The sequence below is a fragment of the Dendrobates tinctorius genome, unplaced genomic scaffold, assembly GCF_039654945.1.
Source record: "Dendrobates tinctorius isolate UK_male_01 unplaced genomic scaffold, ASM3965494v1 ptg000007l, whole genome shotgun sequence".
NCBI classification, from domain to species: domain Eukaryota; kingdom Metazoa; phylum Chordata; class Amphibia; order Anura; family Dendrobatidae; genus Dendrobates; species Dendrobates tinctorius.
The window spans coordinates 25685844-25710505 of record NW_027361675.1 but is presented as its reverse complement, the minus strand read 5'-3'; the positions used below and the strand labels follow the sequence as shown (position 1 = coordinate 25710505).

Here is a 24662-nt window from a genome sequence, read left to right as displayed (position 1 = left end):
ATAGTATGGCGAGATGTCCAGTCTTCGTAGAATGGAGGGCCTGACTGCCGAATTTCATGGCTCAAAATAGGTTTGGTTATGTGAGGCACCCCTGGATGATTTTATAGGACTCTTATTATTTCCAAACACTTTTTGCCTGAGCTCGAAGTACAAAGAGTTGACTAACTGTCACATCATTTTCTCTTTACTTATGCTCCTCTTTGCTCTCTATTATTTTTCTAGCCTTTTTCACATTTTCTTCTTCATATTTCTTTATGGCCTCTGCTGACATTACCCCTAGAGGGCTTTAAAACATTATAAGGATGTGAAAACATGGGGCAAATCAAGTATGTTTTTTTCGTAGCCATCCATTGGTTACAATCATGTTTTTGTCCAGGATTGTCACCAGAGTCAATATCATTTCCATCACTTTTTTCTATATGGAATTCTTTATGAGGGTTCTCTCTGATTGGTTGTTTTCTTCCATAATACCTTCATTGAAGAAGTATCTAACAATATTTTGAATGGGGCGGTTGTAAGGTCCTGAGATATGTTTTTCTGCTTAACTCCACCTTGTACTGCAAGATGTTTTACGCTTTTTTTCTACCTGAATGCATTGTTCTGTAATCAATTAAAAAGGAGTATAGGTTGGCACTAAAATAAGTGCAATTAAATTAATAGAGTAACATATGGAGATAAATATGTTGTTTAAGTTCTGAGTCACATATCATGGCCACATGTTGTGCTCAACAGGAAGAAAGCAATATTTATATAATTGCCTTGTAATGTTTTAATTTCCTTTTCTCTCCAGATGTTACTGTATCCCAGAATTCAAAGCGGAGGAAGTTCACCGACCACCATATTGGGACACCTAAGTGATGGGTGTCTCAATACGGAAACTGCTGTTGGGACCAATCTATTATGCAGTACCACCAGCAGAACACCGTCACACCACACACAGACATACGCCGTACGTACCACACTCACACACAGCCTCTTGCACGGTACCACCAGTGGAACACCGTCGCACTGTGAATGCGCAAATTCCTCGCAGGCGCAGTGAATCATTCGGCTGATCCCGGCAGTAGATGCGTAACGTATCTACAGGCAGAGGAAGCCAGTCACATTAAAGGGGTTTTCCCATGAACGAAAGTTAATTTTAAAAATTGTCTGTGTCTGACTGTGTACGGAGCATACCACATCTCCTGGACAGGGGAGGAAGCAAAAGACAATACTGACATTACAGCAGGGGATCACAGAGGATTCATTTTGTGACGTAAAATATTTATCTGACTGTTTTAAACAATATTTTACCTCACAAAATGTATCCTCTGCCATCTCCTGCTGTAATGTCAGTATTGTCTTTTGCTTCCTCCCCTGCCCAGGAGCTGTGGTATGTTCTGTACACGGTCAGACACAGGGGTGAGAGAGAGAACAGGGGGAGATAGCTCAAACGGGACAGCACATGAGGGGAGAACACAGAAGACAAGGGGGATAGCACATGGGGTAGACAGGTCAAAGAAGAGAGCACAGACGGGAGAAGTCAGCACATGGGGAAAGAGAGAGTGGATAGGTGGGTGAGCACATGGGGGGAGAGAGATTCACTATGCTGCAATACTGCCCTCCCGATGCGATAGCATCGGGCCTCCATCTAGTCCACAATAAGAACAAAAAATAATAATTAAAAAAAAAACCTGTGGCACTCACCCCGTAGCTAAAAACATATTCCTTTAACACATACCAGGCGCAGGATACTGACAGAAAGAAAAAAACAACAACTGCCGTTTCACGCTCCCAAGCACTTCATCCAGGTTCTGTAATCAGCTCCACCTAACCCCCATTATATCCCGTTTTGCCTGGTGGGTGGAGACAAATTACATAGTAACACATTTACATAAATAAGCTACCTGTAGGGAGATCAAACCCCAGTCTCCCACACACCAGGCAGGGAAACGCTCAACTATACTAACACAAATCACAAATGTATTCCAATTCAAAATGTTATCATGCATGATTTATGCAAAGTACCTCTTCAAAGAGGAAGAGGACTAGAACGCTAGCACCACCTAATTGAAACAGCGATCCTAAAAGTCAATATCGACTCTAACAAGCCTTACATTATGACTTGGGATAAATGTTAAACAAGAATCTCAATTTGCAGACACTATTTTAGGGGGTTTCCTAAATTATTGCAAAGTATGAGATCTTATTTAGCAAGGTGAGAGGCTCTGGGCTGGAGTCTAAGGGGTAATGTTTCTCCTTGTGGAGAGTGACAAGCCAAGTCTGGCATGTCAGAGTGAGGCATGACTTATAAAATAGTGTCCTCCCTCTGTGGACAGCAACTGAGAATGGTATGTTAACTAAACGCTTGGCAGAAAAATTACTACATGAATTTCCCCAAAAAACACTTAATGGTATTTTATTCATAAAATACACAAATCTATTACATCCCCACCCTATTATAGCTGGGTTCAGTAACGGAGCGTGCTATTTAGACTGGTTATTGTGACCCCTATTTAAGACTATTCCTTCTTTCTTAAAGGATATAGTGGAATTCTTACAGATCCTATCAGATTTTGAATGGCAACTGGGTTCACTCTTAGCTAGAGTGAATGTTGCCCGTATTCCTGCATCCCACAAGATGCGGGTGTGCAGGCTTATAGAGGATGCTTTTCCACTATAGAAACTAATGAGGTTATCGTGGATTATGCATGAACTAAAAAAAAAATTATATTGAAATTATAATTCCTTTACCTTGGTTCACACAGAAGGCAGTAACTGATGGGGACGCATGTAGTCCCGGTTTTTGTGAATAGGTTTTGGGCGGAATTTGAAGATCAGATGATCAATAACATTTCATTTTTGAAGTATCATACTTTTCAAAGTGAACCTGTCACCCCCCCAGGGTGTTTTTAAGTAAAAGAGCCACCTTCAGCAGCACAAAGGCTGCATTCTGTGAAGGTGGCTCTTCTGTTTCTGACCCCTAGTAACGCTGAAATATCGACTTTTATAAATAGGTCCTCATACCTGTCATGTGTACCATAGGTATGGTGTGTCCCCCTGTATCAGCCATCTGCCAGCCGTCCATCATGTCTCTGTCCTTTGTCTGGGCGCCGCCTCCTCCTGTGTAGTATGCCTGTGCTGTGACAACTCTAGCTGCAGCTTCCCCCACCCCCTCCTCCTCTTTCTTTTTCCTCTCTGGGCACACAGGCAGGTCACTGGCAGGTCAGCTCATCTCAGACGCTGCGTGCTGAGGGAGGAAAAAGAAAGAGGAGGAGGGGGTGGGGGAGGCGGCAGCTAGAGTTGTCACTGCACAGGCATACTACACAGGAGGAGACACCCAGACACAGGACAGGCATGATGGACGGCTGATACAGGGGGACACACCATATCTATGGGACACATTACCGGTATGAGGACCTATTTATAAAAGTCGATATTTCAGCGTTACTAGGGGTTACTTAGTGCTGCTGAAGGTGGCTCTTTTACTTAAAAACGACCTGGGGGGGTGACAGGTTCCCTTTAAAATTATACCTTTGACATACAAAACGTGTTAATTATTTGGAGAGGCTCGGAGATATAATTTTTTGAATTTGTTAACATGATAATATTAATAAGCACTTTACTTATAAAAAAGGAAAAGGAAAAACTGAATTCCTGTAAGTAGAGGTGGACCATCAATTACTGAGGTAGGAAAGCCATCATCCCCGGTATGTTAAAAATTCCCTAACATATGGGCAATTTTTGATACGCTGAAGTATTAATGATAGAGATCATGAATTTATCAAACAGACTATTACTACTACTACTGAATTACAAGACAGATTGGTTATCCTGAAAAACTAATTAAAGAGGGGTTTGAAAAAGCAAAAAAATAAGGAGCGACACTTGCTATTAAAATATCAGAAAAAAAATGAAGTTAAAAAGTTTGAGATTGCATTTTCCACAGGGCTACAGTATATTTAAATGAAATCAGATCTGTCATCCAAAATACTGGCATATATTAATGAATGACCCTACACTAGCTGTATCTAGAAAACCAATCATGTCCTCTAGGAGATGTACTAAGGGATATTTTAATAAAGAGATTTTCATTGAGAACTTACACAAAAATTGGTTAAATAAAACATTTGTGATATTCCTCTGTAATGTAAGTATTGTATGCAGTTAATCAATGGTTAGCATCTCCAAATTGGATGCTTGTGGGTAAACTTAAAACAATTTATGACCTGTAAAACCAATTACGCAGTCTATGTAGGCATTTGCGACTGCGCTTTTTGCTATATTGGTAAAAGAATTCGCCCTATGTTTAAATGTTTTAATGAACATGTGAGATCTTTGGAAACAAGTGTGGGATCACCACGCTTAAAACATATGTAACAAGTTCATAAAGGCAATCCACGATCAATGTGATTTGCAGGAACGCATCGCTTTTTCCCCGATGCGTGACACATGGATGACATCCATGTGTGTTAAGCGTATGCATGTGTGCGGAACGTTTTGTGGCCCATGCCGACATTAAAAAACTGACACGTCAACCTGTTTTGCCCACAAACACACGGTCCGTGGAAACACACTGACATGTGTACAGACCAGTTCACTTGATAAGGCAAATAGCGTTCCTTTCCTCCCGACCTCTCCATATGGCTAAGCAGTACTGTACAGCCTTGCCACGTTCAGTAGAAATTGTGGGATTAATTTTGGTGCCATTTTTTACCAACGTTTTGTGTGATATTGCCACACACAGGAAAAAATGGACCTCAGTTGGATGTAAAAAAAAAAAAAAAAGTTCCTATTAGCCCTTAGAAAGATTAAAAACTTGAGGTTAAAACAACATTTTAGTGGTAAAAATGTAATTTATTCTTTCTTCACTGCCAAATGGTATAAAATTCTGGTGTTAATATGATCACTGCACCCCTAGATGAATTCACTGGGAAGTGTAGTTTGTAAAAGGAGTTCACATACAGCTTTTTTTTTGTTGTTCTGGCACCTCAAGGGCTCTGCCAATGTGACATTGCACCCTCAAACCATTCCAGCAAAATTTGAACTCCAATAAGGCACCTCTTTCTTTCTGAGCTTTGCACTGTGCCTCAGAAGTAGTACTCCCCTACATATGGGGTATCGGCGTGCTCAAGAGAAATTGCACAACAAATTTTGGGGTCCAATTTCTCCTGTTACCCTTGGCAAAATGAAAAATTCAGGGCAAAAAGATCATTTTTGTGGAGAAAATATGATTTTTTATTTTTATGGCTCTACGTTATGAACTTCTGTGAAGCACTTGGAGGTTCAAAATGCTCACCACACATCTATTTTCCAAAATGGGGTCACTTGTTGGGGGTTTCCACTGTTTAGGCACCTCAGGGGCTCTACAAATACAACATGGCGTCCGATCTCAATTCCAGCCAATTCTGCGCTGAAAGAGTCAAACGGCGCTTCTTTCCTTCCGAGCTCTGCTGTGCACCCAAAAAGGGGTTTACCCCTATATATGGGGTATCGGCGTATTCAGGAGAAATTGCACAACAAATTTTGTGGTTCATTTTCTCTTTTAAGGCTATGTGCCCACGTTGCGTGTTAAAACGCACATTGAAAACCGGACTCCTTCCCAGAAATCGCTCATTTTTTTCCGCGCGATTTCACCGCGATTCTGTCGCGATTTTATCAAGCACTTTCCAAGCGATTTGAAGCATCGCTTGGAAAGTGATTGACAGGTTGGTCGCACTCGTCAAACATAGTGTTTGACAAGTGTGAGCAGCTTTTTACTATTGAGGCCGCCTATGCGGCATCAATAGTAAAAGATAAAATGTGAAAAATGATAAAAAAATATAAAATCGGGGTATATTTACCTTCAGACGTCCCGCGCTGCCATCCCGGGCATCAGCGTTCCCAGTAATGCCTTGCGAGACCTGTGATGACGTTGGTCTCGCGTTACTATAGCGATCTCGCGAGACCGCTCGAGTCACGCGAGACTACGTCATCACATGACCTTGCCGCAAGGCATTACTGGGAACGCTTAGGCCGGGAATGCAGCGCGGGACGTCGGAAGGTAAATATACCCCGATTTTTTATTCTTTTTTTACAGGGGTATGGTGCCCAGGGCCTGGAGGACAGTCTCCTCTCCTCCACACCGTGGGTACCAACCACACATGAGACGCTTAACTTCCCGCATGGTGGGCATAGCCACATGCGGGAAGTAAGCGATTCTCATGCATTCCTATGGGTGTGGAATCGCGGCAATTCTTTGCGATTCCGCACAAAAGAATGATCATGCTGCGATTTTTTCCGCGGAAAAAAGCGCAGCATTAGCACAGCATGTGCGGAATGCCATAGGAATGCATGGGGTGCGTTCTGTACACGATTTTTAAACATTTTCGCAGCGTTTTTGCGCCAAAAATCGCTGCAAAAATGCTTAAAAATCGCATCGTGGGCACACAGCCTAACACTTGTGAAAATAAAAAAAATTGGTTCTTAAGTAATTTTTTTCCTTCCACATTGCCTCAGTTCCTGTGAAGCACGTAAAAGGATTAACAAACTTCTTGAGTGTGTTTTTGAGCACCTTGAGGGGTCCAGTTTTTAGAATGGTGCCACTTTTGAGTATTTTCTGTCATGTACACCCCTCAAAATGACTTTAAATGTGATGTGGTCCCTAAAAAAATGGTTTTGTAAATTTTGTTGTAAAAATGAAAAATCGCTGGTCAACTTTTAACCCTTATAACTTCCTAACAAAAAAAAAAAAATTGTGCGGATGTAAAGTAGCCATGTGGGAAATGTTATTTATTAAGAAATTTGTGACATATCTCTTGGATTTAAGGGCATAAAAAGTTAAAGTTTGAAAGTTGCAAAATTTTCGCCATCTTTGTTTTTTTCATAAACACAAGTCATATAGAAGAAATTTTACCACTAACATGAAGTAAAATATGTCACGAAAAAACAATCTCAGAATCAGCGGGATCCGTTGAAGTGTTCTAGAGTTATAACCTCATAAAGTGACAGTGGTCAGAATTGTAAAAATTGGCCTGGTCATTAAAGGGGTTGTCCGGGCTTTTCACATAATCTCAGTACATATCTGGGCTGCAGAATTATGACAATAAGTAATTTACTCTCTGTCACTAGTTTGCATGGTTTTCTAGATATTCTGAACAGAACGTCCAAGGGGGAGGGTGTTATGGCTTTGAAATGAGAACCAGTCGTAACCTCCTACTCTACTCCAAACATGCCCTCTATAGCAACAACCCCACCCTCCATAGCTACAGGCCCTCCCCGCCCACATGAAGCAGCCCTCCTCACACAGTAATGAATTCTCCCCCTCCAGCAGCCTCAGTGCAGAGAGCTGCTCCTCCCCCAGACACACACTGAACAGTGATCTATGGAAAGTGAAACTGGTGAGGAGTGAAAATCATCCTGTATTCTGGGCCACTCCATGTTTACAATACATAACTCTATTAGTGATTCCTTCCCTCACTGTCCCAGGCTGCTGGCAGCAGTGAGAACAGACTGTGTGATGGCCAGTGATGGGGGTCTGCAGCTTCTAATCTGCACAGGGGATGGCAGTCACTGATATAATCTGTTGTGTGACAAAGCCTCTGCTGTGTGAATGAGACAGCTCTGTGTCACTGATGTCTTCACACAGCAGCAGATTTGGTGCAGTGTATGTGTGAGCACTGTGTCTCTAATTACACAAATACTGATGGGAGCAGCCTGTACCAGAATACAGGACGATTTTCCCTCCTCAGAGGAGGATTTGTTACTGTGTGATGAGGGCTGCTTCATGTGGACGGGGAGGGCCTGTAGCTATGGAGGGTGGGGTTGTTGCTATAGAGGGCATGTTTGGAGTAGAGTAGGAGGTTACGACCAGTTCTCATTTCAATGCCAGAACACCCCCCCCCCCCTTGGACGTTCTGTTCAGAATATCTAGAAAACCGTGCAAACTAGTGACAGAAAGTAAATTACTCATTGTCATGATTCTGCAGCCCAGATATGTACTGAGATTATGTGAAAAGCCTGGACCACCCCTTTAAGCTGCAAAATGGCTCTGTCACTAAGGGGTTAAAGACTGGATAGGCTGTTTTCACAGAAGTGTGATTGACTTGAGTTACATTGTTTCCTTTATTTTTTTGAAGCGTGTATAATACACCTACTTATTCCCTCTTGTTGGAAGAGGCAAGACAGATGCTATCTAATTTTAGCACAATTTCCTTGAGCTGGTATTAATTTCTATATAAAAAAATGTTTCTAATTACATAGCATAGCATTTCTATCCCTATAATCTAGAAGTGAAATTGGGCCAATAGGCTTGTGGGTTTTACATTAACTATTAGCAAATGTAGTTTAACCTACAGCAAGCAGACAATAGCTTTGACTGAATGTCAGTATGCATTGCAGCGGGCACTGCCCATTTTGTGGGCATTTATGGAAATTCTAACCATTAACAGCTGCGCTTTTCTTAGTCATCATCAGTTTGGCATCTGCTTGCTTCACCAAGTTTTTGTGATGGGCTCCTCACTGCGATTGGTCGGTACCTGTAGAAGCGCACTAACCTCAAGACCTGGGATTGGCAGCAGCGCTTACTTGTCACAACACCAGATGAATTACGGGATTTCACTTATTAGCGATTTGCATCACACATTGAATTCATCAAGTCAAACCTGTTTTTAATAACTGGTCTGAGAACAGCCAGCATTTTTCCGCTCTACACAAACGCCACACAGACTGAGTATTTCTAACATTTATCATTTGTGAGTAGCATGTAATCCACAAATGGATTCACATGTTTAAAGAAAAAAAAAAATCTCTAGAACCATATTAGATATATGTTAATGCATGTAAGGGCGGCTAAGCCCCTCCGTTCATTAACCCCTTCCTGCCAACCTAACACATTACGGTTAATGACAGTGTCACTGCGTCCGTAGACAGCCAATGTGTTGCTGTCATTTCGCACAAAAACTGCCAAAAATGCTGGTCTTGCTGTCCTCATCACACAGGTTGAACTCCTTCCCGAAGCAGCCAATTTCAGTTTTCTTTTACTGGAAAACAAATTCCAAGTGTGTTGAAATTGTGAAGAGAAAAAAAAAAAAAAAAAAACCCCCACACAAAACTGTCTTTTTTGGAATTGTTTTTACAGAATATATTGTGGGGAAAAAAACAACCCCGCAATACGATTCTGCTCATCAATAGGATTACGGTGATATCCAACATGTCGTGTTATTTTATTATTTTAGTGGTGCAGAAAAAGAAATCAGAAGTTTAAAAACAATTTTTTTGGGGTTGTGTCGGCATTGCCACGGATCCATAGCAGTTTAGTTTTACAGTCAATGGAGATGTGCGACAGCTTATTTGAGGGGTGAGAATGTTTTTTATTCATACAGCTTTTGAGTAGACATGACATTTAAACTGCTATACCACAAAAAATACTGGAACAAGCAAAGACTAAAAAGAAAACAACAAAAACACAAACATAAAAATGTAATTTTGGCGCTCTTGAAATATTTTTACATTTATGGTTTCTACAGATAGGGTTAATCATTTTCAGATTGATAGATTGGACTTTTCTGAACACTGCAATACCAGGTGTATTTTTTTAATAGCATCTATTTTTAACCCCGTCACCACCTTGTGTTCTTCAATTTGATTTTTTGCTCCCCTTCTTCCCAAAGCCATAACTTTTTTATTTTTCCAACAATATAGCCATGTGAAGGCTTTTTTTTGCGGGACAAATTGTACTTTTGAACGACACCATTGGTTTTACTATATAATGTACTGGAAAATGGGAAAAAAACAATCCATGTGTGGTGAAATTGTAAAAAAGTGCAATTCCACACTTTTTTTTTTTTTTTTACCATGTTCACTAAATGCTAAAAAACTGACCTGCCATTATGATTAACCATATTTTTTTTCTTTTCACTGTACTTGTTAACCCCCTTATGGAACTTGAACCTGTGATCATATGATCGCTTGTGCAGCACCACAGTATTGCTGGCCTGATCTCCATGTATCACACTGGTAATGACTCCTTTCATTGAAAAGGAACCAGTCACCAGAAAAAAAACAAAACAAAACAAAAAACGCTATTAACCTACAGATATGATGTTAATCTGCAGGTTAATAGCGTTACTAACCTGGCCGGCGCCTGCAGCATTTGGGTTTCAGTCATGGGGGCAGCGCTGGCATGGGTTCAGTCACTGCTCTGAGTATACAGAGTGGAACTGGAAGCATGCCCCCGGCCCTGACCGATACTGGCTCTGCATTAGGACGGGTGGTTAAGTCGGGGCCATGGTTACAGTTCCGCTCTGTATACTCAAGTGGTGACTGAACCCCGGACGATGCCGGGGGAGATAAAGCTCATTTTCTCCACGCAGCGCTCGGCTAAGTGCAGGCACCGCACAGGTTAAGAACGCCATTAGTTCTCATTCCCACTTGGACAAGTGCAATCCAATAAAAAAAGAAAAAAAAAAAAAAAAAAAAAAAAAAAATCGGATTGAACTTGCTCCAATGTTTCTCTATGGTGCAGCTCACATCTGCGATTATTTTCTCATGCAGACTTGGGTGCAATTGCAGCATACTGCAGCTGTTTTCTCATGCCGAGAATCAGATCACCCACATCCATACAAGTCTGAGTATGCATGAAACATCGCCCTACACTCTGATGTCACCAAAGTGCAGTGCAATTCCAGCCGACGACGGCAGCAGAGGAGATGGAGAAATTACTCTTTCCATCTCCTCCACACCTGCACTGCGATTCTCTCATGCAAGAGGATCAGAGCACAGAGCACTGACGCTCGGCTGAGGCTCGCAGCAGTGTCGCTAGCATATCACATCAGATGCCATATGCTAATGGGACCCCAGCATTAACCTGCAGATTAACCTCACATCGGAATGTTAATATTGTTTTTTTTTCCTGAGGACAGGTGATCCCTTTAAACTGAGCACTGGAACCAGATTCTCAGGAACATCCATGTCCAGCCTATAGATCTTAAGAGCTCATTTACGTATCAGAAAAACGTTGATTTCTCAGGAATAAGCCATCGGATCACAGATATGTATCATTTTATTTAGCTATTACTTTCATGTCTGACTGGAATAAGCGTCCCATAAGCACGGATTAGTCATTATTAATCATTATTTTATAAGATCTTAAAAAAAAAAAAAAAAAAAAAGGATAAATATCCAACATAACAAAATGGACATGAAAGGTGGGTGAACCAATAAGGAGAATTACCCCAAAAGGTAAGAGACCATACAAAGTGCTAACTGAACAAAACATGAATACACTTTAATGTTTGTAAAAGAATAAATAGCAGATATTTTTTTTCCAAAAATAAAAAAAAGTGACATACTGTATACAGTATACAAGGAGGTGCATTCTCAATAAGCACATGCTAAGTCCAAATCTAGGGAGGATGTGAAGGTATAGATTAAGGCCTCAACAATGTTAAAGTCCCATACAATAGATACAGTGAAATTGGTACATGCAGTATTAAGGCTGTGTGCACACGCTGCGGATTGTTCTGCGGATTTTTCTGCACGGATCTGTCAAAAACCGCAGGTAAATCCGCAGGTCAAAAGACCTGCGGTTTATCTGTAGTTTTTCTGCGGTTTAGCCTGCGGTTTGACACCTGCCATGGAGAAGGTGCCAAACCACAGCGGAATCCGCACAGAGTTGACATGCTGCGGTTTTGAAACCGCAGCAAATCCACACGGAAAAATCCACACTGTGTGCACAGCGGTTTTCAATTTGCATTGATTTTAATGGTACTGTACACCGCAGCAGAAACTGCTGCGGACCCACAGGACCAAACCCGCTGCGGATCCGCAGCGTGTGCACACACCCTAAGGCTCATCCACCAACACTTTGTCAGTGGTAACTTGCATACCCATACAGACTGCTTAGGATGGTTGATCCTACTGACAGATTCCCTGAAGGAAGACGTTTGGTTTCTATATGGATTCACGGACAATGGGGTTGTCAAGCAGTAGCAAAATGGCTAATTGTCCATTAGCTGCTGAGCTTAGTGATTGCGGCAGTGGTGATGTGCACTATAATCCTGATGTCACCGCTGCAACCAGAAACAAAAGGGCAGTGGGGGAAGAGACCATGCTGGACCCAGAGAAGTTAAGTAATAGCTAATTAAGTCATTTTATTCCAGTGTACACCATTAGAAAAGAGAGTCATAATCGGAAAGGGTATGTGCACACGTTAAAGGGAAACTGTCAAACTGTGGGCAGCAGGTATCGGCCACTGGCTGTACGATCACAGCGTACATATAGCATTTCACATTGACAAAACTTTAAGGACACAATCATGTGCGGATTACATGTGTTTTGGGCGTGTTTAACAATGAAAACCAATGTGCGTTTTTTTATGTGTGGATTCTACGCATCTAATGCAATTGTATGGGGAAAATCTGCAATAAAACTCAGCGTACTTACAGGAGAAATTGACATGCTACGGACTTCAAAAACATGAAGTGCAGATTAGTTAAAGCTACATACATTTATAAAAAAAATAAAACACAAAGGGAGCAGAGATTTCTATAAATCCTCTCCATTTCACCAGAACCGTAAGACATTTTGTTAATCAGACCCCCGAACGTGATGACAACACATCCATGCCCCGCATCGGGGAACATAGAATGAGGTTTACCCTACAGTGGGCATTAAATGCCATGGTCACAGATTGATAGCAGCATTTTACAGGGTCGCAGTCATGGGCGGAACTCAGCACCACCTGCAGTTGCTAGAGACAGATGATGGCTAGATAACACAACCATCATCTGCTGGAAAAATGCAGGCTTGGTACAGTGATAGCAAGAGGAAAAAAAAAGTGTAAAAATCCTTTTACAAACTCATAATGTTATAGTGTCAGATTACTCATAGTAATTAATAAATCCTTAAAATAAAAAAAAAAAAACAGCTGGCTTTTCTTACAAACAATTTAAAGCTTGTAAAATTGGATTTTTTCATTCCTGGAATTAGTTGTGACATGGCGGAGGTATCAATTACTGCATCTCAAAGACCTCATGATCCTTCTACAAGGCCTATTTTCACAACTGCTCTAGTCAACAATTTATGGAAACTATAAAAGATACAAGTGTTTCAGTAGGTTTACAAGCACTTATAAAAGGGTGTCATTACTCATTTAGGCTCTACTATGTCTAGCAACACATAAAAGATACAGGAAAAACAATATAAAGTGTCTAAAATAAATAGTTAGTGCTAACAAAGTATGCAATTATCACTGTTTCTTTCCCATAATAATCTTAACCAAATGATTGCCTTTCAACACATGAATGAAGAAACAAAGTGATAGACTATCGGATGTGATGTCACTTTTAAAAAAAATAAATAGAAATTAACATATGGCATTCTTGACCAAGTACCACCCAAGTCAGATAGTAATGGTTTAGAGGAGGGTTGGATAAGAGGGCAGGGTTTACATTAATCTCAGTTTACCTCACCCACACAAAAATATCTTTCAGTAAAAACGAGACTTGTACAATCCTGCAGGCAAAAGACACACCTATATTCTTTGGAAATATGAAAATCTTCAGCTAAGAATATCTCTTTGAATTTCTTTAAGAGCAGATGTGACTCAGAAGGATGACAAGCAGAAGGTTACAAAATTGCACTAAAATACCATCTAGAGCTGGATATATTCTCTTTAGAAAAAGGAAGCAAGACACTTATTACCAGATGCTCCCGTCACAGAGGATTCAAGTGATCAGACAAGTAAACTCAAGCTACCTAAATAACTGGAGAACAGGGAATAACCAGTGTCATGTCTATGACATGATCAGTTCAGGATGGTGTCAGTTCACCATTGTGTCTAGGGCAATATTTAACAAGATCCAGAAAGTAAAATGTATGCAAGATGCTTCAACGGTTCTTGTATGGGATGTCACTAATTTGTGGGGCTTTGCTTAGAAGGTACAGTGCAACCCCTAATTTAATATTAGGAGCATAGCAAATGGGTTGTAAATGGCACCCTATAGAAGCTTCATCTATGTGTAGTCACATTATAGCTAGGCGGACTTCCCTAAGGCCTGTTTCACACTTCCGTTTTTTCAAATCCGTCAAAATCCGTTGTTTTCCGTAAAAAAACGGATCCGCCATTTTTTGCAGGATCCGTTTTTTTTTGTCCCATAGACTTCCATTACGGTTACCGCGGATCCGTCAAAAAAAACGGATCAGTTTTTTTAAAAACGGATCCGTTGGCATCCGTTTCCGTCAAAAAAACGGAAACGGATCCGTTTGGCGGACACAAAAACGGAAGTGTGAAACAGGCTTTATCAAGCGGGGTGCAACAATAACACCTCTTTTCACTGCACATGCATAGACAGACCTGGCAAGATAGACTGGTATAGACATAGTGGCCAGGAGACATTAAAGAGGATCTGTCAACAGGTTTTTACTACCCCATCTGAGAATAGGATAATGTAGAGACAGAGACCCTGATTCCAGTGTTGTATCACTCACTGTTCGATCTGCTGCAGATCTACTGCAACACTGTGATATTGCAGTATATAGTACAAGCAATCAAATGCAGGTTCTAGTTTTAGTGGGACATACAGTACAGACCAAAAGTTTGGACACACCTTCTCATTCAAAGCGTTTTCTTTATTTTCATGACTATGAAAATTGTAGATTCACTCTGAAGGCACCAAAACTATGAATTAACACATGTGGAATTATATAATTAACAAAAAAGTGTGAAACAACTGAAAATATGTCTTATATTCTAGGTTCTTCAAAGTAGCCACCTTTTGCTTTGATTACTGCTATGCACACTCTTGGCATTCTCTTGATGAGCTTCAAGAGGTAGTCACCGGAAATGGTCTTCCAACAGTCTTGAAGGAGTTCCCAGAGATGCTTAGCACTTGTTGGCCCTTTTGCCTTCACTCTGCGGTCCAGCTCACCCCAAACCATCTCGATTGGGTTCAGGTCTGGTGACTGTGGAGGCCAGATCATCTGGTGTAGCACCCCATCACTCTCCTTTTTGGTCAAATGGCCCTTACACAGCCCGGAGGTGTGTTTGGGGTCATTGTCCTGTTGAAAAATAAATGATGGTTCAACTAAACGCAAACCGGATGGAATAGCATGCCGCTGCAAGATGCTGTGGTAGCCATGCTGGTTCAGTATGCCTTCAATTTTAAATAAATCACCAACCGTGTGACCAGCAAAGCACCCCCACACCATCACACCTCCTCCTCCATGCTTCACAGTGGGAACCAGGCATGTAGAGTCCATCCGTTCACCTTTTCTGCGTCGCACAAAGACACGGTGGTTGGAACCAAAGATCTCAAATTTGGACCCATCAGAACAAAGCACAGATTTCCACTGGTCTAATGTCCATTCCTTGTGTTCTTTAGCCCAAACAAGTCTCTTCTGCTTGTTGCCTGTCCTTAGCAGTGGTTTCCTAGCAGCTATTTTACCATGAAGGCCTGCTGCACAAAGTCTCCTCTTAACAGTTATTGTAGAGATGTGTCTGCTGCTAGAACTCTGTGTGGCATTGACCTGGTCTCTAATCTGAGCTGCTGTTAACCTGCGATTTCTGAGGCTGGTGACTCGGATGAACTTATCCTCCGCAGCAGAGGTGACTCTTGGTCTTCCTTTCCTGGGGCGGTCCTCATGTGAGCCAGTTTCTTTGTAGCGCTTGATGGGTTTTGCCACTGCACTTGGGGACACTTTCAAAGTTTTCCCATTTTTTCGGACTGACTGACCTTCACTTCTTAAAGTAATGATGGCCACTCGTTTTCCTTTACTTACCGTATTTTTCGGACTATAAGACGCACCGGACCATAAGACGCACCCCTATTTTCAGAAGGAAAATAGGGAAAAAAATAATGTGTCAAATGGGGGTCCGTCTTACAGTCCGAATTCAGCTTACCTGGGAAGGGATCCGGCACAGGTGGAGAAGTAGTCACAGGGGTCATTCAGTGGTCCAGGCTCGTGCGGTGGCAGTGGCTCTGTGCTGGGGCAGCTGCGCTGGGGCTCGGGTGGGTGGGCTGTGCAGGGGCAGCTTGGCAGGGGCAGCTGTGCTGGGGCAGGTGGGCTCTGCGGTGGTGGCAGCGGGCGGCGCTCTGCGGTGCGGTGGTGGCAGCGGGCTGTGCTCCGGTGCAGGGGCGGCGGCTCCGCCGGCGTTTCTTCGCAGCCCGGAGGCCCCCGCACACCCCTTGCTGGGCGCCGCCATGTTGTGGTGGCCTCCGGGAGCATGGACCCCGGCAAGATGGTCGCCGTTTCAGGGACGGCGCATGCGCAGCATCAGATCTCGTGCCGAGATCTCGGGGGACGAGATTCAAATCTCGGCAACGAGATCTCGGGGGACAACATGGCGGCGCCCAGCAAGGGGTGTGCGGGGGCCTCCGGGCTGCGAAGAAACGCCGGCGGAGCCGCCGCCCCTGCACCGGAGCACAGCCCGCTGCCACCACCGCACCGCAGAGCGCCGACTGCTGCCACCACCGCACCGCAGAGCCGCGCCCGCTGCCACCAGCGCACCAGGTACCATGCATTGCGACCATAAGACGCACCCCCCACTTTCCCCCAAAATTTTTGGGGGAAAAAGTGCGTCTTATGGTCCGAAAAATACGGTAGCTGCTTTTTTCTTGCCATAATACAAGAAAAAAAGCAGCTAACAGTCTATTCAGTAGGACTATCAGCTGTGTATCCACCAGACTTCTGCACAACACAACTGATGGTCCCAACCCCATCTATAAGGCAAGAAATCCCACTTATTAAACCTGACAGGGCACACCTGTGAAGAGAATGCCAAGAGTGTGCAAAGCAGTAATCAAAGCACAAGGTAGCTACTTTGCAGAACCTATAATATAAGACATACAGAATTTTCATTTGTTTCACACCTTAATTATATAATTCCACATGTGTAAATTCATAGTTTTGATGCCTTCAGAGTGAATCTACAATTTTCATAGTCATGAAAATAAAGAAAACTCTTTGAATGAGAAGGTGTGTCCAAACCTTTGGTCTGTACTATATATATATATATATATAGTAAATATTTTTAAAATAATTCCTTTACCAATTAAAAAGTCAATAACAAAAAATAAAAAACAGATCAACTTGCATCAGAAAAAAAGCCTTAACCGTTCCAAAAGTTTTTCTTACTGCCATTTTTAAACCAGTAAATTATATTACATGAAAAAGAAAAAAAGAAAACCAAAATACAACAACAACTGAAATGTGCTTTTTCCTTCAATTTAACACATTTGGATTTTTCCCAGAACATTCTATAATAAAGTGAATGGTTTCAATGTCAATGTGAATGGTTTTGGCAAGGTCATTGGGGGGGGGAAATCATAGTTTTTGGAGGAAGGGGAGGAGAGAAAAAAAAAAAAAAGAGGAAAAACACCTCTTAATTGCAAACATAGACAACCCTTTTAGAGAAGTTGTTAATGTGGCAATTAAACCAGCTACCCACTTTGTTGAAACAAAGTCCGTGTACGGAACGTGATGTATGGACACTGGAGAATCTGCACAGCACACATTGAGGATTCGTGACTCTGCAGTCACCCTAAGGCTGGACATCCCCTATATGATACCCTTTGGCTAGGCTCACACGCAGACTTTCAGCTGATTTTTTTTCTGCAGTGTCAGCAAAAAAAAATATTTTAGAGATATCATGCACCTATGAATTGTTTTTCTCCAGAATGTACTTGAGCATTACAGCGTGGGTATTTTTAAATGTGCAGAATGTCAATTCTTTTTTTTTTTTTACCCATTGGAAGCAATGAGAAAGACCAAAAATGCTGCAAAAAGCACAGCGAATAAATTTTCTGCATTTTTTGCAGTGTTCTGGTGACTAAAACTAATGACAAATGACATATGTAATCAACACAAAATAATAAAAGTTTTTACTGACAAGTGAGCAGGTTTTGCACGTGAACATGGCCTTAAAGCGAACCTGTCAGCAGGATTGTGCTGAGTAACCTACAGTGTCCGGTTGGCGCCGTTATACTGATTACAATGATACCTGGTTGATGAAATCAGTCTTGTGGTTGTTGTTTAATCTTTGTCGTTTTCAGTAAATGAGATTCTCGTGCACATATGCATATTTTGAAACCAAATAATATTATATTCAGTATGTAAAACAGGGGACAGGTCACTGAAGGATCAGTGACCTGTCAGAAGCCCATAAGCATGGATATGTAAGCAGAACACCACATAATCCCCCCCCACAGAACAGGAATCTCTAACTGAAAACCACAAATAAAGATTAACCCCTTCATGACGTGCACCGTACTAGTACTGCTCAACAGGAGGTGCGTTCGTGCCAGCCGCAATATTAGTATGGCGCCATGATCACGCGGCCTCAAGATGAGCGCCGCAGTGATTGTGTGCACGTGTCAGCTGTACGAGACAGCTGACACCCCGCAGCAAAGCTCACGAACAGTGCTAGCACCGATCGTGAGCAATTAACCCCTCTGATGCCGCTATCAGTAGTGACAGCACCATAGAGAAGCATCGCACAGGGAGGGGGCTCCCTGTGCACTACCATCATTACATTGCGATGCGATCAAGATGTCCTGATGGTCTCCATGGAGACCCACGGCACCAAGATGGCCACAGGGTCCTTCCGGGTCCTGGAGGGAAGGTGGCTTGTGCCTACATGCCTCCCTCCCTGCCTATCAGTTCCTGATTTGATACTCTGCTGTGCAGTGTCAGATCAGCGATCTGATGTAAAATAGTAATGTCCCATACTGGGACAATGTAATAAAGTTATAAAAAAAATTATAAAGTGTAAAAATATTTTTAAAAATCCCCAAGAAAAAAAAAATCATCAATATTTTTCCAATAAATACATGTAATTAAAAAAAACAATAAAAGTACACACATTTGGTATCGCCATTTCAGTAACAACCTGCTCTATAAAACTGTCCCACTAGTTAACCCCTTCAGTGAACACTGTAAAAATAAGAATCAAAAAACAATGCTTTATCATCATACCGCCGAACAAAAAGTGCAATAAAACGCGATCAAAGAGACAGATGTAAATAAAAATGGTACCGCTTAAAATGTCATCTTGTCTCACAAAAAACAAGCCGCCATACAGCTCCATCAGCAGAAAAATAAGTTATAGCCCTCAGACTAAAGCGATGCATAAATATATTTTTTCTATAATATATAGTTTTTATTGTGTAAAAAGCGCCAAAACATAAAAAAAAAAAAACAATAAATGCGGTATCGCTGTAATCGTACTGATCCAAAGAATAAAGCTGGCATACCAGTTTTACCACACGCAGAACGGTATAGAAAAAAAAAGAAAAAAAAGCAATTCCTGAATTGCTGTTTTTTGTTTATTCTGTCTCTCAAAAATCGGAATAGAAAGCGATCAAAAAATCTCATGTGCCCGAAAATGGTACCAATAGAAACGTCCGTTCGTCCCGCAAAAAACGAGCCCTCATATGACTGTCGAGCAAAATAGGAAAAAATTATAGTTTTCAAAATATGGCAACGCAAAAACTAGATCTCGCAATAAATAGCGTCTTTTAGTGTGTGACAGCAACCAAACATAAAAACCCGATATAAATCTGGCGTCGCTGTAATCGCACTGACCTGAAGAATAAAGTCGGCTAATCACTTATACCGCACAAGGAACGGCGTAAAAATAAAACCAATTCTTCACATGCTGTTGATTTTTTTCCATTCTGCCTCTCAAAGATTGCAGTAAGGCTCGGCGCACATTTATCCTGTGCTTTGCCCTGAGCGCCAGGGTTTACGTGTAAATCTCTGAAATACATGATTCAGACAGAACCTCTGGCTGAAGATTCTGTATAATGAGGCAGATGGAGGTACTGGGGACACCGTCTGACCTGTGATCTTATGGAGTCCATATTTTATGCAATCCTAACAAGTGCCTTCGGCCACAGTTTTATGCACTTCTGAAAAGGACACTGCGGAACAGAGACCAGACGGAGTCCAGAGTAACTCTACTGCCTCACTATAGTGAATGGATCCATCGGGGGTTTCATCTGATTCACGTCACTCAGAGATTTAGATGGAAACCCCAAAGTGCTCAGCGTAGACCACCGGATAACTGTGATCACAAACGTTATGTAAAATGTTCCCAACAAAAGTTTCCACTCAATCCACAAAAAAAGCGCCCCCATTCAGATCTGTCATCTGTTAACAGACATATAGGGGACTTCCATGTTACTGGTAGCACAAAGGCTCTGGAAAAGCGAAATGGCTCCTCACCCGTCAAAAGAAATTCAGCAAATTATCTGCTCCCAAATCAAAAATGCCCCCTCCCTTCTGAGCCCCAGTGTGTCTAAACAACATATAGCGCCCACATGTTTGGCATTTCTGTAGTGATGAGAGCCCGCCTAATTTACAGGTGCGTGTCTCCAGAAGCATGAGCTGAGAATAATGTACAACTAGTCTAGGAAAATCTGTGCTCCAGGAGGCAAATAGCGCGCTGTCCCATCCAAGTCACTGCGTATGGCAAAGTAGTACTGTACAGCCACATAGTATTTCCACAGTCAGCAGAAATTGTGGGACAAATTCTGTTGCCATTTTTACCCATTTCCCAGTGTGAAAGTGTAAAAAACATGGGGCCAACACACAATCTTGGTAGTACAAATGTAAATTATTTTTTCTTCACTGCCCAATGGTATTGTCTGTGACACACCTGTAGTGTCAATATAATCATTGCACCCCTACATGAATTCATTGAGAGGTTTAATTGATAAAATGGGGTCACTTATCAGGCGTTCTGCTGTTCTGGCACCTCAGGGGCTCTGTCAATGTAACATGGCACCCTCAAACAAGTACAGTGGTCCCCCAAAAAAAAAAAGGTTTTGCAAATGTTGTTGTAAAAATGAGAACGTTGCTGGTCAAATTTTAACCCTATAACTTAAAGTTGACCAGCGATTTCTTATTTTTACAACAAAAGTTACAAAACCATTTTATTTTTTTAGGGACCACCTCACATTTGAAGTTACTTTGAGGGGTCAATATGACAGAAAATACCCAAAAGTGACACCATTCTAAAAACTGCACCCCTCAAGGTGTTCAAAACCACATTCAATTAGTTTATTAACCTTTTAGGTACTTCACAAGAATGGAAGCAATGTGGAAGGAAAAAATTAACAAACTTTTTCTCCCCAAAATTTTTCTTTGGACATTTTTTTTTATTTTGTCAAGGGTTTCAGGAGAAAATGAACCACAATATTTATTGTGCAATTTCTCCTGAGTACACCGATACCCCATGTGTGGAGGAAGATCAATCTTTAGGCGCACGGCAGTGGTCGCAAGGGAAGTCAAATTGGCTGGAATTGAGAGCAGACGCCATGTCGCGTTTGGAGAGGCCCTGATGTACCTAAACAGTGGAAACCCCCCATAAGTGACCCTGTTTTAGAAACTAGACCCCCCCCCCCCAAGGAACTTATCTAAATGTATGGTGAGTACTTTGAACCCCCAAGGGCTTCACAGAAGGTTATAACATAGAGCTGTAAAATTAAAAAATCATTTTTTCCACAAAAATGATCTTTTCACCCCCAATTTTTATTTTCCCCAATGGTAACAGGACCCCAAAAGTTATTGTGCAATTTGTCCTGAGTACGTTGATACCCTATATGTGGGGGAAAACCACTATTTGGGCTCATGGCACAGCTCGGAAGGGAAGCAGCGCCATTTGACTTTTTTGGCTGGACTTGAGATCGGACGCCATGTCGCATTTGGAGAGCCCCTGATGTGCCTAAACAGTGGAAACCCGCCACAAGTGACCCCATTTCGGAAACTAGGCCCCCCCAATGAACTTATCTAGATGTGTGGTGAGAACTCTGAACCCTCAAGGGCTTCACAAAGTTTATAACAGAGCTAAAAAATTAAAAAAATCATTTTTTCCAAAGAAATGATCTTTTCATCCCCAATTTTTATTTTTCCAAGGGTAAAAGGACCCCAAAAGTTATTGTGCAATTTGTCCTGAGTACGCAGATACCCCATATGTGGGGGTAAACCACTGTGTGGGTGCATGGCAGAACTCAGAAGGGAAGGAGTGCTGTTTTGGAATGCAGACTTTGATGGAACGGTCTGCGGGCGTCATGTTGCGTTTGCAGAGCCCCTGATGTGCCTAAACAGTGGAAACCCCACACAAGTGACACCATTTTGGAAACTAGACCCCCCCAAGGAGCTTATCTAGATGTGTGGTGAGCACTTTGAACCCCCAAGTGCTTCACAGAAGTTTATAACAGAGCCGTGAAGATAAAAAAATCATTTTTTTCCCACAAAAAATTATCTTTTTTGGAAACTCTATTTTGTAAGAAATTTTTGCATCACCGTATTTTGAGAGCTATAATTTTTCCATATTTCGGTTGACAGTCATGTGCAGGCTTGTTTTTTTGCGGGACGAGCTGACATTTTTATTGGTACAATTTTTGGGCACATAGCGTTTTTTGATAGCTTCTTTTATGTTTTTTTTTTTTTTTTTACACAAAAACTTTTATATAAAAAAATAATTATTTTTGCATCACTTTATTCTGCGAGCTATAACTTTTTTATTTTTCCGCTGATGGAGCTGTATGGTGGCTCTTTTTTTGGGGACAAGATGACGCTTTCAGTGGTACCATGTTTATTTATATCCGTCTTTTTGATCGCATGTTATTGAACTTTTTCCAAGCGATATGATGATACCGCTTGGAAAAAGTATAATTTGCTACTTTTTTGTGTGTTTTTTTTACGGTGTTCACTGAAGGGGTTAACTAGGGTGACACTCTTATAGATGGGATTTTTACGGACGCGGGGGCGGCCCTGAGCTCCTGCACTGATCGAGCAGGAGATGCACAGTCCGTCATGGTGCGGTAAGTTACAACCGCCCATGACGGACTGTGCATGTCCATACACATTAAAGGGGTTAATCGGATCTCATGGTGGACAGCTTATCACGAGTGGTGCTACTGCTAGGACACAACGTGATGTACTCCCAGTGATAACCTATCCAATTGTTGTAGTCCCTGACACAGAGCTGGCTGAAGTGTGGTGCAGGGTTTTAAAAAAGCTGAAGAGTGAATACACAGAACAGCACAATCCCATAGTTATCATGAACAAATGTATCCATTCATTGGGTCTTCTGAGACCCATTATTTTTTTCTTTACTGTGGGCCTAAGAACTAACAAAACAGGCAGATAGTTACTAACTACCTAACTGTTCTATCTGGTGCTGGCTCAGAGCGGTCACAGACCTCTGCTACCAGCGATTCTGCCACTTCACGTCAACATAGTAGCTCGTCCTCTTCTGGGCTGCTCTATAGAAGGGGTGTCAGCCTTATTTACAGCATTCAGGCAGTTAGATTACAGGGAGTCAGCTATCAACCAGCATGACATCAGCAGTCACACTCTGTCAACAGAGCAGAAGAGAAGCAGCTGCTCTATCGACATGAAGTCAGCGGTTAATAATAATAATAATAATAATCTTTATTTATATAGCGCCAACATATTCCGCAGCGCTTTACAGTTTAACAGTTGCAAAACACAAGTCATAAGTAACAACGTTAACAATACAATAATTAAAGCAAAATAAGACGACCCTGCTCGTGAGAGCTTACAATCTACAATGAGGTGAGGGAGATACAAAGTACAGGTGTGTATTTACAACTGTATATTTACAATGATGGTCCAGCCATCTTGAGGGAGTGAAGGATGGATGGAGATAGTGAATGGGCTACACACACACACACACACTTACACAGAGAATGACTTTGATTAGTGAACGTGATAGGCTGCTCTGAACAAGTGTGTTTTGAGCGAGCGCCTAAAACTATGCAAATTGTGGATAGTCCTGATTTCTTGGGGTAGAGCATTCCAGAGGATAGGAGCAGCTCGGGAGAAGTCTTGGAGTCGGAAGTGGGAGGTACGGATTAGTGCAGAGGTTAGTCGAAAGTCGTTTGCAGAGCACAGCAATCGGCTAGGCCGATAGACAGAAATGACAGAAGAGATGTAAGGGGGTGCCGCACTGTGGAGATCTTTATGGGTGAGAACAAGTACTTTGAATTGGATCCTATAATGAATGGGCAGCCAATGTAAGGACAGGTGAAGAGCGGACGCGTCCGAGTACTGATTAGCCAGATGGACGATCCTGGCCGCTGCATTAAGTATGGACTGGAGAGGGGATAGTCGAGTGACGGGGAGGCCAATTAATAGAGCGTTGCAGTAATCCAGGCAGGAGTTGATCAATGCAACAGTGAGTGGTTTTCTTGTTTCCATAGTTAGAAAAGGGCGGATTCTAGAGATGTTCTTTAGGTATAAGTGGCAAGAGATTGTATATGGGATGTGAAGGAGAGATTGGTGTCAAACATAACACCCAGACAGCACGCCTGCCGGTACCACCCACGGAGAGGGAAATGTCAGATTTAGGGAGGTTAGTAGACGGCGGGAGCAGAAGTTGTTCAGTTTTAGAGAGGTTGAGTTTCAGATAGAGAGTGGACATGATATTGGAGACTGCGGACAGACAGTTACTGGCGTTCTGTAGTACAGCGGGGGTAAGGTCGGGGGAAGACGTGTATAGTTGTGTGTCATCAGCATAAAGATGGTACTGAAAGCCAAATCTGCTGATTGTCTGTTCAATTGGGGCCGTGTAGAGAGAGAAAAGAAGGGGGCCAAGGACTGAGCCCTGAGGTACCCCGACAGCAAGAGGAAGAGGAGATGACATGGAGCCAGAGAACAAAACACTGAAGGAG

The 24662-nt window shown here is 42.1% G+C and overlaps 1 protein-coding gene across 9 annotated transcripts in view; it reads right to left on the bottom strand.

Moving 5' to 3' along the window:
* The window catches only part of LUZP1 (leucine zipper protein 1), a 139828-nt gene that overhangs the window by 25171 nt on the left and 89995 nt on the right, over window positions 1-24662 (bottom strand). The window lies entirely within an intron of this gene.